Here is a 16,926-nt window from a genome sequence, read left to right on the forward strand (position 1 = left end):
GACCGAGCTATAGGTGAGGTGCCACAGACCCACATTTTCCTGACAGACCTCTTCCAGGAGCTCTGTGAGAAACCTCTAAACTTCTGGACTAACTGGACACTCAAGCACATCTCCAGAGTTCCCCATAGCAAATGAATTATGTTGAGGAAAACACAATGCTGATTTCAGGTCCCTTCTGCTCCCCGCTCCGTGGTACTGGGATTGAATCCAGGGCCTTCACATTGACCATTAGTCCTTTATAAAAAAATTTTGAGACAAGGTCTCACTAAGTCACTAAGTTGCCCAGGTTGCCCTAAGGCAGCCCATCTAAAAGCAAAGTAATCCCCCTTCCCCAAATGTTCTCCCTGACGTCCAACTCTGCTTTCCAGAGTGTCAAGTATGTCAACTGCCTTGCTTGATCTCTTTAGTTGTATATGATTGTGAATTTAGCTTAGTATTTTTCTCTCTTCCCCTCACTTACTATGAATCATTTGCTAATTTTTAAGATGTTAGGACATTTCACATGAAATCTGAATTCTGATTTCTCTTGAGAAATGTTAAAATTTTGCAATAGTGGTCTTTTATTTTCACGTAGGGAAAAACTCAACTGCAGTAGAGCTAAGGATGGTGGCCTACTTTAGTTGGTGCTGTATCTGTCCCTCCCAGACATTCCTTGTCAATCTGCATGAGAAGATATTTGAATTCTCAGGATCTGTAAGCCTGTCAGTCCCTGCTAGGGAAGGCACATTCACATCCAGTTTTATTGTTCTCTTGCCAGAATTTGCAAACATGAACTTGATTCTTCACGTGCAGAATCTTTTTCCTCCAGGAACTTAGATCTTGAAAGTCTTTTACAGTTTCAATAGTGGAACCAGTTGTAATTTGTTAAATTAGGAGGAAATCAAAGCTGACTCCACTGAGTTACATTTGCATTGTCTATAGCAAAAGAAAGTGAAGAATGGTCAAAAGAAATAATCAATAGCATACATTGATGTCAGGGGAGGGCCAGGGTGGTTATCCATGATCCCAAGTGGGCAAACTCAAATTTGCAAATTTGGAGCAGAAGAGACTTCAGACACATCCAGGACTGGCAACTTCCCAGTGAAGGGACTGAATTCCCTCTGAGTAAAGAGAATGGGTGCCCAATGTGGATCCAAGCCTAGGGCCATCTTTGAAGCAAGGTATGGGGACCCACCCTCACTCTCCTCCACACTTCTGTCCTGATGATGAAGTGGCCTTGTGGCACCTCTCTCACATCCTGAGGGAACCAGTGTGGTCCTCCTGTCCTCAGGACCTTTCTGCCTACACCCAGGAGAATTTTGGCACCTATTTAATGGTCAGTAATTAATGTGCAAATAGCATTTTTCATATGCTCCTTCCAGTCAGCCAGTGTCCTCCTGGTACCCTTTACAGAAATTTACATGTCATGTTGTCATGTTGCACTCAGACATTTGACTAATTTTAGTTGCTACCCCCTTCAGTTCATTAGGTTGTTTCTGATCTATGCACCATCTGTCTGTGGAAGACTTTGGTTTACATGCATTCCATAGCCTACATAACCTATGAGGCAAATTGTTATGGGAAACCATTTTCTGAAGTTCTCTGAATTCTCCATTAATCACAGGCTGCTCTGACTCTGTTCGAGGAGTATGACAAAGCTCTTGAGTGAACAAGGAGTCATTATCAACTCATTTCTTAGTGGCGCTCTTCTGAATAGTCCTCTTTGTCTTTACTCCTTAGACTTTATGCCTACCCTCCCACCAACACCACCTTTCTGTTATTTATTCAGCATTTCCCTTATCCTATCTTGCTTCTACCTTGGACATTTACATTCTAACTGCCTAGAATGCTGCTTATTCTTCTTCTCCCAATTAATTAACATTGACTCTTCCTGCATCTCAGTTCAAACATCACTTCCATAAGCAAAGCCTTCCTAACTGTCCCATTCAGCCAAACTCTTCCCCATTGAAGACTCTCATTGCAGCTTATAATATATACTTATTTAGTGGCCATTTGATTCACTTTTTATAAATTTCAGATTTCCTTACACAATCATAACATGAGACAAAACTTACACACTTGGGCTTTATGGAAAAGTACAAACCCAGAGCAGGAGAGAGGAAGACAGAAAGAAAATGAGGCAGGAAAAGGAGTCTGTAGGATATAAGACGCAGTGTGCTACTGAGCTGTCCATGCCTTGTAAGAAACAGTGGTGACATGTTCATAGCAGCACAGTTTGTAATAGCTAAAACTTGGAAGCAGCCCAAATGCCCATCAACTGGAGACTGGATAAAGAAAATGTGTTTTTTTTTTATAAAATGGAGTACTACTCAGCCATAAAGAATGATAAACTTGAGACAGGCAATACTCAAGTGAAATAAATAAGACAGACGTCTAAATACAGAATAGTTTCTCTAGTGTGAGAAACTGAAAGTGTAAATAAGGACTAAAAGGCATAAAAGATAATATGAAATAGGAAGAAAAGATGCAAAGGGGAAGGGGAAGTGGGAGGGGTAGGGGAAAGGAAAGAAGGGAATGGAATTACTATGAGAAAAGGAAAAAATGGAAACAAAGTCTTTGTAAATAGGGAGGAATGGAGGGGTGGAAGGGAGGGCAGGGGAAGAAGGAAAAATAAGAACCAAGAGAGATTATGTAAAGGTGCAAATTTCCAATGATGAATGTCATTATATTGTATACCTAAAATATACCAATAGAATAAAATTTTTTTAAAAAGTGTACAAACTATTGCATAATGCCACAACCAAGGCTATTTGGAAAGACCAAGGAAATCTTGGCTTTCATACGGACTCCTTAAAAAAAAAAAAAAAGAAAGAAAGAAAAGACAGAAAAGAAAAAGCGATGAGCTGCTTCATGACATGGAATGTCTTCCCGGCAGGCTGTGTGGACCCCTGGACTCTGGAAGTTGCTGTTGGAAGGGAGAAAACAGTGTCTGGCAATGTTTTCCTAACTCCTGTTATCTCATTGGTCAAATTCCCTGCATGACAGAATAACTGCATTTGTTTACAGGATGTGATTCTCAGCCCCGTAAGGCAGCCTGGGATCAGAGTCAGGGCTAAATGCATCTTCCTGTTTCAACCAGCTTTGGTTCCCGTTTTTGTTTTTTTCTGACTGGAAGTCTCCCTTACCCACACTTTGATTTTGAATGCAAGGCTGCAGTAGGTTGAGACTGGTAGCATGGTCTGCTCAATGCTGGAGAGAGTAGGTTCTCTAGATCTCTGTCAGCCAGTTCCCACCCTTCCCTGTCCACCCTTGGGAAAATGAGCTGCTCTATGTACACCTCTTAGAGTAGGGCCCAGCATGTCTTCAGCACTGTATCTGCGTTCCCCATTACCTTTTCTGTTGTTACGAAGGTCCCTCCAGCAAGTTCTAGCAAGTGAAGTGGGAAAGCCTAGGATTGGAAGCCCTGGGGACACTCCTCAGGCATCCTATGCAGCCTTTTAGATGCTCTCTCTGCCTTCCCCAATTCTGCCTTCTGCTCTTTACCAGAGAGGTCCCCACTCCTCCCAAGGCCATTTGGATTGGCCTGTGGGTATGTGTTGGGGACTCTGGCAAGAACAAGGGGAATAGAAGAGAAGGAAGGCAGAATGTGTGTTCCCTGGCTCCCCTCTGTGAGATCCACTGCTCCTCTAGGGGAAGTCCTCATTCCTTTTCTCCATGTACTTGCTCTGATTAGTTCTCTCCTGCTGGTTTTGGGTCTGTATCTACTGCCCACCCTTGTTCCTGGAGACTTGAGGATAATGATGGCTGTGACGAAAGGTTCAGGCCAATTGCTTCACACCTACCATACCTTGGTTGCTGGCACTTGTTTAAATCAAGGGACATTTCCTGAACTGCCTAAACTTGAGTGTACCAGCTCTTTCCCACTGGGATCCTGCCAAGTTCAAATCCAATCTAGGGGTAATGTTATGACTGTTTTGTAAATTCATAAAGAAGATGAAAATAGTTAATATTTATAAAGATTTAGGAGAATGCACACAGAAAGAATTACATGAGTGTTTGTTAAATAAAAGTGAGTCATTGCAATATGCCTGCCTTATGCCATGCCTGGCATATTGGAGATTTTCAATATATAAGGCCTTAAAGAATGAATGTCCAGAAGGTTTTAACTACGTGAATCTAAACACAAATTTCTCCAGTTTCTTCTCTGTTATTCGGTTAACATGAACTCTCACAATAATGAAAGCTTTTTAATTTCATCTCTCCCTCTAGAATGGTCTATTTAATGCCACTAGCCTTGAGATAGTGTCTGACTTCAGAGGTCTCCACCAGGGTATATTGATACTCAGCCCTAAGATTGTTCTAATAAGCTTTATTGACTTGGTGAACCTTGGAGTACTTTTTATTGACATGCGGTGTAAATCATTCCATCTGACATTTGAATGTCCTTTCCCCGAGATGTGTTAGACCTTACATGGCATACTGAGCTCCCGGCGAGGTGCACCTTCTTTAGTCAAGCAAGCGATGGCTTAGATGGAGACATCACACACACAGGCTTGTTTCAGACTGAAATTGGATGGGGAAGAGGGTTGCAAAATTTTGTGCTGTTGTAAAAAACATCAGGGGTGACTGTGGGAGGGTTGTATATTTTAATGGGAGATAGTTCTTTCCTTTGACTTCAGAAATTATAAAAAACCAAGAGCTTCCTTTCTTCCTTCCTTCCTTCCTTCTTTCCTTCTTTTCTTTTCTCTCTTCCCCCCCCTCCCTTTTCCTTTCCATTCATTCTTTTTTTTTGTGGTGCTGAGAATGGAACTCAGGGCCTTGTACATTGCCAAGAAAAAGCTCTACCACTCAGCTATACCCCCAGCTGGAGATTGTTTCTTAACAATCCATACCACAAGAAGTGCAGATATTGGACTTGTAGAGAAAGTCATGTAACTTCAAATTTGGAAGTTTACATTTTGCTCAAATTTGTGCTTGGTACTGGGAACAACATACCCTGCAGCGGAAATCTTCTAATACAATGGCCGTTTAAGGAACCTCCATCCTTCCAGGAACTCACTTTCTTGGATAATGCTTCAGAAGCCCATCTGGACACTTGTTCTCTTGCTCAGTCATTCTGCCAATGTTTATTGGGCATCTGGTATGGGCCAGGCACCTGCTAGAGCTGGGAGAACATTGACAAATGTAATCATATTCCTGCCCCTGGGGAGCTAATGGTCTAATTGGGAAGATATGAAAGTGATCATTATAATACAAGGCATTAAATGCTGCAAGAGAGCAGGAGTTTTCCATTTTTCCACTTTGATGTTCTGCGATGGATCGTTCCCATTTGGGGGTTGCCTAGGCATTGTAGGATGCTGAGCAGCATCTGCCCCTGGATACCAAAGCTATCCTCTCCAGTCACTACAACCAAAGACATCTACAGACACTGCCAAACCTCCCCTGAGGGTAAACATTTCCTGCATTGAGAACAGAGATATTTATGTAATTTCCTGGGAAAGGAGCAACTGATCCAGCCAGGAGAAGTTGGGTGGATTTTTCTAAAGGATTATGGCATTGGAGCTGGGTCTTGAGACATCAATATGCTCAACAGGTTATGGAGTAGCAGTTCAGCACTTCAGACCTAGGGGAGGGAGTGGTACCAGAACACTGTTTACAGAAGAGCATGCAATTTTTTTGCAGTGAGATTAGACTGCAGGCCAGATGAGACTGGGAACACAGGCATGGACCAAAAGATGGAACCTTGTACACTGAGCAAAGATGCCAGGGCATCATCCCATAGGTGATGGGCAGTAATGAGTTACCCCATAAGCAAGAGAGGCTTCGGTGTTTGCATTGCATAGCCTGTCTGATTATATGATTGCTCAGCACCTGCAGCTCCCTAATGATAACAGCTCCCCAATTTCCTTGGGAGAAATGCCTGCCCACTGTTCTCTGACCCAGTAGTTCATCTGGGGGTGAATCCAGGCTCAGGTTTCATAGATCTGGTCAGTCAGAGCACTGTATCCTTCTGGGATGAACCTGTGACTCCCATCTGGGCCAATGAGGGGACATGCTAGAAATTTTTGTACAATGGGAAAAGAGGATCTCTTCCTTTTTCTGTGACAGAATATTATGAGAGAACATTGGTTCTTTTTGTTTGTTTGCTTTTGGGTTTTTTTGGGGGTTTTTTTGGTATACCGGGGATTGAATCTAGTCCTTTGATGAGCTACATCCCAACTTTCTATCAAGACAGCATCTCACTAAGTCACTAAGCTGCTCAGATTGAACTCAAATATGTGCTCCTGGAGTGCTGAGATTATAGGTATATGCTACCATACCCATCTTGTAGAATATTATATGTGAGGCTACCAAGGGAGATGCCAACAGAGGAGGGAAGGACAAAAGGTGGAGAGAGAAGGGTCCTTGCTGTTGGTCCATTTGGCTCCGGCAATGCCCGAGTGTCTATTGGGATTGTTGTCCTGTTTGTCTATAAATCCCACCTCTAGCTTAAACTAGGTTGGGTTCCGTGTCTGTCACTTGGAGTGGGAAGAGAGAGATTTGATGAATACACATAAACATGGCCTATGTGGAGCAGGAGGTGTGAGCAGGGAAAGGTTTTTCCAGCAAAGAAGCTGTCATCCTGTGCCAGAGGAGAGATGAAGAGGTGCAATGTGTGGAATCAGGGAGCCTATAAGGACTCGGGGAGGATGAGAGTTTAATGTGAGACCTGAAGAGGTGAGTGCCTGGCTCGTGGGCTCTTCTGTAATGTGGATCTGCCCTCTTCTCCATCATTTCTCCTCACACCTCTTCCACTGCACTGGGGAATGAACCCAGGGACCTTCACACTGAGCTATATCCCTGGCCTTTTTTAAAGACAAGATTTCGTTAAGTAACTCAATTGCCCAGGCTGTGCTCCAACTTGTGATCCTCCTGTCTCAGTCTCCTAAAGTCCTAGAATTATAGGCGTGTACCACCAAACCTGACTTCTGCCATGCATTTAGGACTAGATCTTGCTGCAGTCAAGCTTTCTAGGAATGGGGAAGTAACAGCCAACTCTATGGCCCTTTCTTCCGGTGCCTACAGTCCTGTGTGACTCCCTCCCTTTGAGGGTACACTGGACTTATTCTTTACTACAACACAAGTCAAGAACTTCCACTTCCGAGATCAGGTCGCGAGGAGATGTTCGTTTGTCTTGTGAGCTCTGCTTTCTTGCTCTAAAAGAATTGAGCTGCCGTGTGGTGAGTTTCCTGTGTGATGAGGAACTCACAGTGGTCAGTAGGCAAGGTCTTCAGTCCATACACCCTGAGGAGTGGACTCCAGCTGTCAACTGCAGGAGTGAGCTCGGAGGTCAATCCTAGTCTAGTGGAACCTTGAGAAGATGCTGCAGCCACATTGATGGATTAATTCTGTCCAGAGAGAGAACTTGAACCAGAGAAGCCCCCAAACTGTACCATATCTAGCTTTGGATGCTGTGAGCTCATGTCTTGTTTGTTGTTTTGAACTATTAAGTTTTGGAGTAAATACTTACACTGGCAAGAGCAAGAGATATCAATACAGTGGATTTTTGTTTCTAATTTATTTTTGAAATACAGTAGCACTCAACAAATAAATATTTGCCAAATAAGTGACTAGACTGATTATAAACAGCAGCCCAGATGCCTGGCAAAGAGTCAGGTGATGATGGTCTGTTCTGAGTTGCAGATCCAGCGATGAGAACTTGGCTCACATGTGAAGGGTACAGAGAGCTTTGGTATTTGGCAGCCACGGGAATATAGAAGACAATGACAGAAGGTGATTTAAGCAGAGCATGTGAAGAGTGAGAGGCTAAGCAACATCCTTTAGGGAGGCAGCATCTGGGTGGAGCTGTCAGACAGAGAGACAGGGGGGAGGCAGTTGGTTCAAGGCCAGGGTGATGGCCAGGAATGTGTTGTCCCTGAAGCCACAGAGATGGCTCACACAGCAAACGATGAAGAGATGCCAACCAGGATCCAGGACTGAACATGGCCTGGGGCCTGTCAGGGAAGGAGTTGCTCAGCTAATGGAGTCAGTGGAGAGGTGCCATGGGGAGACCAGGCTCCTGTAAGTCGTGGGGTGGTGAGAAGGCTAGAGGCAACACAGTGAGATGATTCTGCAGAAGCTTGGTGGTTTGAGGTGGACCCAGCCCAGGAGTTCACCTGAGGTTGAGGGAGAGTGGAAGGATGGTTAGTATAGGAGAGCTTCAGCCTGCTCCTTGCCTGGTGACCAGAAGAGATGAAGAGGGAATAGAAGGGAGACTTCATGGGTGGAGCAAAATCCCAGGAGAGGAACTGGAGCTGGAGCTGGAAGCATGCATTCTGGCAAAGTATTTAGCCTTGGCAATAAGAAGTGTGTTCAGAGAAGTACTTACGGTTTGGTTCAACATCTGTCCTGTGCTGCTCTGTATTCTCTGTGAATGACTCCAGAAAAAAATGTGGTTGCTTTCATTGCCAAGTTGCTTAATTGCCTTACGGAATAACAGCAAGCAGGCTCATCTTGGAGCTTTTGAACACAGAGACAAATCAAAGCAGGAAGAGGTAGAGAAATCAAATAGACTGATGGCCTTTTCATTGACAGTCTCTCAGGTTGGTTCCCCCTTCTTTTGTCACTCCATTAATGGTGGTTGACATCTGTGAAATACTTTTTAGACTAAAAATAGAGAGAGATGCGAGAAAATTCTACCTGCTTTCCTAAGGCATGTGCTTTGTGCTTTACTTATTTTTTTCCCCTCTTGTCTATATAAAAGAACTTCAGCAAATGCCAGACTCGCAATGGTCTCTGACAGTGATTTGAGGATTACTGGCACTTCACAGTCTCTAAAAAGGAGCTAGGGAAAGCAACAATGGCATCTCACTCAGTTTGCCACCACCAGGTGGCACGTCTCACCAGGTGGCACATCACCCTCACACCTGTGAGCTAGGCATGGCGTGGATGTGAAATTCCTGGTCCAGTCACTTCTGACTCTGCAGGTCTCTGGGATGTGCCCTCAGGATCCTGGTGCCTCAAATGTTTCTTCTTCCGAACATATGACATTAGCTTCCCTGTCCTACTTGTGGCTCCAGAGTCTTGAAACAGCACCTCCCAAGTATCCTAGTTCCCTACAAAGTACCTATAGATTTTAATATATTCATGGGGCCATAATCAGTCTTTCAGAACACTGCCAACAATCACCTCCTTTTTATGGAGCTGAGAGTACAGCAGCAGTTATATTTTCAGAGAGAAGGAAAACATTTGTGCATAAAATCTCAGATCTTATAGATAGGAGGTATGATCAAAATATATAATGTTTAAATTTTAAATTTTTATTACAGTAAAAGACACATTGTCATTAATTACGCTTCCCCTTGGTCTCACCACTTTCTGAAGCAGTTCTGAAAATTCTCTTTTGTGAGTGTCATTAGTTGTGCTCTTAGGGCTTCCTTGATGTTCTGAATAGATTCAAAATGTTTACAGCAATTTCTTTCAAATAAAACAATATAGTGTGTCCTCACCCATCTTATTCACCAGGCTCTGTCACCACACAACTTCTATCTCTTCTCCAAAGTCAAAACAACCAAAAAACATGGCTTAGTTACTTTTTCATCACTGGTTCATCACTTAATAGAGGAGGGGTTTATTTTGACTCACAGTTTTAGTCCATGGTCAGCTGGCTCCAGTGCAGAAAGAGGATGGAAAATGTTCTCAACACATGGCCTCCGGGAAGCAGAGAGAGATTGGAAGAGCCTGTGGCAAGAATACACTCTTTCAGGTCACATCCCAGTGATGCATCTCTGACCAGGCCCCATCTTTAAGAGCACATTTAGCTAGTGAACTTGTACATGGATGAATCTACTGATAAGTATCTCATCCACATGATCAATCAATTTCTAAAGACATGAGGCTTTTGGGAGACATTTTAGATCTAAACCATAACAAATGATAAACATCTTGAATCAATCCAGTATATTATGGCAGCCATGATAGCCAACTAAAGACACTCACAAAAGTGGACTTCCAGAAGTGCTTCAGAGAGTGACAAGAATGATGGGATAAGCATGTTTGAAGTAAGGTGGGCATATTTTGGGGGGATTAATGACAGTGTGTCTTTAACTGTAATAATGTTTTAAATTTGAGCATTCATCATATTTTCTGATCACACTCTGTATGTTAAACTCCCACCTTCTCCACCTCCATCCCTGTCTACAAGTCATTCCACTGTCAGATAAATACCCTGGTGTTCTACACGCAGTGCCTACAACACTTGTACCATTAGGTGTGTGCATGTTTGTGTATGTGTATGTTTGTATGCACAGGAGGATTTAAGATTCAGATTTTTGTTCTCAGTACAGACCTCCTGAATCAGAATCTGTAGGGTAGAGCCAGGAATCTGAAGTTTGACAAGCAGTTCAGATGAGTCTTGTGTACACTACAGTTGGAGAACCGTGGGACACTGGTATGTTCTATCAGTGGAGTTTTGTAGGTGATGCTAGAGATATTGGGGATTTTTACTCTTACTGGGCACATAAATATTTTTGCAAAGCCACCATTTTCCCTTCTTTCTTCATGGAGGTACTAAGTGCAGAGAAGGTGCCCATTGCCTCATGCCCTGGGGCCTGATCCCTAGTTGTTTGTTGTAACAAGTACGGCATGTAGACCTCCACAGGCCAGCACCTGAAGTCACTTCCCAGAACTCGCTCTTATCTCTGGATGCTACTCTACTTATGCCCAAGAGGCTGGAAGAAACATTGGATTAACACCCTCCACACACACAAAATGACCCCAACCACTGAGGGATGGGAATTGGTGTGGAACTAATCAAACTCCCTTTCCCCAGGGTGGATAGTAGGGGACACAGTCCATACTGGCTCCCAGAGGTAGGAATAATCTCCAGCTACCTATAGTTGTAGCTTGCTTGATAGCATGGTTTTTCACTGGTTTCTGTCCCTTGGTCCCCGTCTCACCTCCCCATATCCTGGGGTTGGGCCATGTTTCCTGTGCTCATCTCTAAAGTTCACTACTTTACTTGCATAACTGTCTGAGGGTCCCCTTTGGAGGAGGCATCGAGCATCTGAAGATTAGTGAGCTGAATCTCACTGATGGTGTGGGGAGGCCCAGCAGAGAAGGCTGGAGCCCACAGAAATGTGTTTTGTGGAGACCTCACTACGACTAAATGCCCATATTGAGTCCTGTAGATGTTTATGTTCAGCTTCCAGAATCCCAAATTCTACTCATTTACTTATATTTCTTCATAATACCTGCTATATAGTCTTAAAAAATATCCCCAGTAAATTATTTTTGTTGTTTGAAGTTTATGCCTCTTAACTGAAGCATAAGGAATAAATAGAAACAATATGTGTACAAACACAGAGCACAGTAATGCATATTTTGACCATGATTTATAAATATTTTACTGCTCAGAGCATCTATAATCCACCAGTAACCACTGAAAATGCATATTCTTCCTCATCAGGTTGCATATTTCATCCTAAATGGCTTAAACATCTTTACTTATCCATTTGTAATAAAATGACTAGGACTTAAAGTAAGTGCATTTGAAGGAAATCGATTGCCAATACTCTGTGCTGCTAATACATGGAACATTTTTCCCCCTGAGGTGTTGGTACATTAAGGCAAAACTATTTATGTTTTGATTATAAATTCATTAACTATTTACACCTCATTGACTTGCAACTTTGTTTTTCCTTGAGAAGTTTCAATTTTAACCTTCATGGGTGACTTTGGTTGAAACTGCAATGCAGTATTTCTATTTTTTCAAAATGACTCTTAGTAAGACTTCAGAATATGTATACTTTTTTTTCTGTTTTATTGACCTTTTGATCCCCTGTACCTATAGAGAGGTTTTGGAAATGGAGCAGAGAATACCTTGGACCTGATATCAAACTGTTAAAGATTTTAAAACAGTCTCCTTGAACTTGTTAGGTTTGTAATTTGATTTCTTTGAGCCTCAGTTTCCATATATGTAAGATGATGTCAGGGTTCTCTAGAGGAACAGAATCACTAGAAAATAAACCTGCACTTATACAAGGGGATTTATCAGGTAGCCTTACCAGTCCACAATGACTGTCTGCCCTCTGGAGAGCCAGAGGATCCAGCAGCTGCTCAGCCCAAGAAGATGGAAGCTGCAGAACAAGAGAGATCAAGGATGCAGCACAGTCCAAGGTTGAAGGCCTGCAAGCTCCCTGGAGGATCACTGGTATAAGTCTGTTAGAAGGCTGAGGAAACTGGAGACCTAGGTCCAAAGGTGATGGCAGCAAAGGATAGGCTCATTCAGGAAGAGCTCTTCCACCTGGGCATACTTCCTTCTTTCCCTTTGTATTCCTCCCAGGCCATAAGCCTATTGGTTGGTGCCACTCATAACCAGGGTAAGTCCTTCCCCCTCAGTTGGGTGACTTATACGTCAGTCGTCCACAGACATGCTTTACTAATCTGTTAGGCATTTCTGAATCCATTCAAATTAAAATATCATGATTAACAGTCACAGGTACGAATGATAATAATAATACTGTCTACGCTACAGGGTTCCTCTGAGATTAGATGTTCTACCTCTGGCTAGGCATAGAGTAGTTCCCCAACACAGTTTTCAGTTTTACTCTTTTGACCAAATCCTAAGAAGGCACATCTTGATTTCTTACCACCATACCTTGTAGGAGAACAAAGCTGGCATCTAGCTCCAATTCACCATTCAATTGCAAGTGCTTGAAGTTGGCGAACACTTTTGCTAATAATCACTGGGCTTAGAACTTACTCCTACTTTCAAAGCTGTACAAAAAGAGATTTGTGGTCAACTCTGGACTGTCTAGCACAGTGGGAATTTGGTCTTCTTTGTTGGTTGGACATCGTGTTGTGTTGGTTGGCACAGGCAGCCCAAGAAGCTGGAGATGTGTAAACTCTAATGCCTGTACATGAGGAAAGCAGTGACATCGCCAAGATTATGTTGCATCTATTAAAGATGACCTGCTAGAGCTAAGCTGTCACTAGGTGCCAGGAACAATGTTGAGGAACTGCTTATGGGTTAGATCATTTAATTCTCATGACAATGCTGAGTGAGAGGAGGCATTATTGCACTGGCTTTGAATCCTAAATCAACTACCTAGTAGCTTGGGGACCATGAGTGCATTATTTCTCTGGTCCTCAATTTCTTCATCTGTGAGATGATAGCAAAGCTTAGTTTATGGAGTTGTTCATTCATGGCATCACAGAGGGGCTGAGCTAGTGTTAGGTATTATGTTCATACCTCGGTACTCAGCTGCTTTGAAACTTGTCAAATTTTATACTGGACACTTTTTGATGGAAAAATTTTGCCCCAGTACTCACCATTTGTTTGGTACTTGATGTACAAGCTAGAACTTGTTGGTGTTGATTGCCTTGTGACTCATTATGCTTTGCAGCCAAAACAATTTGGTACACATCATTTTGGTGTACATCATGCCAGGAGAGTACTACTGCCATTTGGTGAGTAGGAGCTAAGGTGCTGATGAGAATCTGATAGGATTAGCTAGCTCAAAGCATAAGTGGTGCTGAATTCAAGAAACTCTGTTTAAGGCCAAATGTAGTTTCCTCACCCCCTGCATAGTACTGGAAATAAAACCTCGGACCTTTCCACCAAGCTATATCCCCAGCCCCTTTTTATTTTTTATTTTGAGACAAAGTCTCACGAAGTTGCCCAGGTTGGGCTCAAACTTGCAATCCTTCTGTCTCAGCCTCTCCAGTGCTGTAATTACAGATATGTTCCAACACACCTGGCTTTTACTACTGTTCTTGTTATCATCCCTACTCCTTGTTCAGAATGCTATTTTCATTACTATTATTGTCTTCCTGTCAATATTTGAAGAATGTAGACAGCAGAGGAAAAGGGATAAGACCAAAAAGAACAGGAGAAAGCATCATATTTACATGACATTAAAAAAACAGAGCATGCAAGTTTGTATCTTCAGAGATAGAGAGCTCATCCTTGAGTGCTGGGTAGCTCATTCTCAGTATTAATGCTTTGGTTAATATCAAAACCCTGACCTACATGATAGATGGTGAGTTAGTTCAACCAATCAATAACTATGTATTGAGTATCTGCCATGTATCCAAGGACTGAGGGAAGAATGGAGAATATAAGGTGCAATCTATTCCCCTGTGATCCTTAGACTGTTTTAATTAGTTCATTAGTTGACCCATGCCATAATAAAGCTCTCAGATAATCCTGGAGACTGAAAACCCAAAGTAAAGGACATCTTACATAATATTAGAATTGTGCAATGACTTTGATTAAATTCAGTCATTTATACATGAATCTGAGTATAGCATCCTTTCTTCTGTGCCTACTCTGGAAGGTATTCTGGATGAAGAAATAAAAAAAGACTTGGCTATTTTGATTTTTTAAGTTTATTTTAAGATCCTTTTTCAATTGGATCTAAAATATTACTGATCACATCTAAAATCTTAGAGTATTTTGAAGTAATCTACTAATCCCTAGAATTCATTGGACATTTATCCTGATTTTCTGAAAAAGTTATTTAACAAATATAACATAATGATGGAGAAAAATGATCATTAAAACATGAAAAAGAAAAGCAATGGCCAAGGGATCAGCAGTGGGCATTAGGGTGATATTGGGTCTTGTTAAACAGCCTGGTGGTAAAGTACATATACTTCAAATTAAATTTTGCATCTTTTATGAACAACCCAGCCTAAATTTTCAGCCTCACCTTTTACTATCTTGTCTCCTAACACCTTCCAGCCCCTTTGAACTCAGCCTAACTCTATGTTGAACAGAATTGTTGTTCCTAGAAGGAGCTATACCAGTTTGGTTTGGGAATTGTCTTAAAGATATTCTTCTCTGGAAATGTCCTTCACTCACCTCTGGATACTTCCTGAAACTTTTGCTGCTTAGAGTGGTCTCTTCTAAAAGTCTGCCTCACCTTCACTTTCTCCCATGTCTGGCTGTGTTCTCCATTTGTAATTTGCCAAATTTTGCAAATCTGTTTCAATCACTTATATGTATGCCTGTTTGTTCTATTAGACTATATGCAGATGTGACTATTAATTTGAATGTCAGCTTCATTGCATTAAGAAATGCCTATCAGATTACTAAAGCAAATCCCTTGGTGTGTCTGGGTAGGTCTTGAAGGCATGACCTTGAGCATTATATATGATTCTTCATCCTTTCTTCTCTGACACTCTTCCCCTGCCTGCTTCCTGGCCACCATGAACTGAGGAGCTTTGTTTCACCGCACCCTTCCAACCATGATGGTCTGCCTTGGACCCAGCTGATCATAGACTGAAACTGTGAGCAAATTAAATTTCTCCTCCTTTAAATTGTAGGTGTTGGGTATTGTGTATCAGTGATGAGAAAGCTAATACAGAAAATTGATGCTAGAGAAGTAGGGTCATTACTGTGACTGTGCCTTACCTTGTGGTTTAGAAGCTTTTGGAACCAGTGTGTTGGAGGAGTTTAGAAAGGTTTGGAGATGCTGGCTAGAGAAGCCCTAATATACTGTAAGTAGAGCCTGATGGGTGACTCTGTCTAGGGACCAGAAAACTATCCTACTGATAGGAATGCAGATAACAAAGGCCAGGCTTGGGAAGTTTCAGTTTGGAACAAAGACTCCATTGGAAGTTGCACTATAAAGCATGTGTATTACACTCTGAAAGAAAATTTTAAAATACTTTTCCTATGTCCTGAGACTTCAGGAGACTGAGATTGGTGGGTGATGGACTAATTAATCTTGCAGAGGAAATTTCAAAGCAGCCTAACATTCGGGCTGTTGCATGGGTACTGCTGTTTGCTTTTAGTCAGATGTATAGTCAGAATCTCAGAAATTGTGAACCAAATTAAACTTCTCCTCCTTTAAGTCTTGGATATTGGGTATTATGTTTCAGCTATGATAAAGCTAATGCAGCAGAGATTGTGTCTCAGTGATCTACTAGATGACTTACATGAGGTACCAGCCTTGAGAAAGTTACATTTAGATGGCTGAAAGAATGAAAGGCTAAACTAATGGATGAACAGGTTTATTTCTCAACCCTTCCTAAAGTGGTTAGCCCATGCAGAACATAACCTATGGCAGGTCAGGAGAAGGTTCATCAAATATTTATTGCACTTATCAGGTGGCCAGCCTGTGCCCTGGGGAACAAGTCCTTGACATCATGGGTCCTTCAGTTTTGAGAATGATATGATCTATATCTAGATTTCCCCCAAGAGTCTCATATGCTCAGGGCTGGGCCTTTTGGAAGAGTAGTAGATTATGGTTTCAGAGCTGAATGTGCTGTTGGAAGGTGAAGCCTGATCAGAAAAGGTGAGTCCCTGAGAGTATGCCTTGGAAAGCTGCATCTTCTTTCCCAGCTCCTCCCTCTTCTCTCTGCTTCCTGGCTCTCATGATATGAGCAGCTATTCCTCCACCATGCCATTCTACCTTGAACCAATAGACTATGGACTGAAAATGTAAGCCAAAATAAACCTCTCCTCCTTTAAGTTTCAGGTGCTAGGTATTTTGTCCTAGTGATGAGGAAAGTGACTAAGAGAAGAACCACATTTACAATGGGCTGGAATAAGTGATATGACAAGGTTAAATCTGAATGCTAGAGGAGTCTGTGTAGTGGTGGTAGAAAGTCTGGGTTTGGCAGGAGGGAAATGATGTGCAAATGGAGATGTAAAAGATAAAGGACAGTGCAGGAAGAGGCTGCAGGAGTGTTTCCAAGTTAGAGGAACAGCATATACAAAAGAGAAGAGAACTCCAAGAGAAGGGCACTCTGGGTCACAGTGTCAATTTAGAAAAAGCCAAGTAGCCCAGGGACTTACAACCTACATAAAGGAATTAGACCTCATCCTGGGGAGCAGTGAGAAACCATAGAAGGATTCCAAATTGAAAAGTAAGACAATAAAGTTTACAATTTAGTTAGTTCTCACTCAAGCATGAGGCTACAAAGTCTCTTGCTTTTTTTTTAAATCAACTTTATGAAAAATACCATTTTTGAAGAGACTTATATCAGAAGTTGAAA

Source organism: Heterocephalus glaber, unplaced genomic scaffold, assembly GCF_053883595.1.
Source record: "Heterocephalus glaber isolate CG9 unplaced genomic scaffold, H.glaber_assembly_v1.0 deba00001781, whole genome shotgun sequence".
NCBI lineage: Eukaryota > Metazoa > Chordata > Mammalia > Rodentia > Bathyergidae > Heterocephalus > Heterocephalus glaber.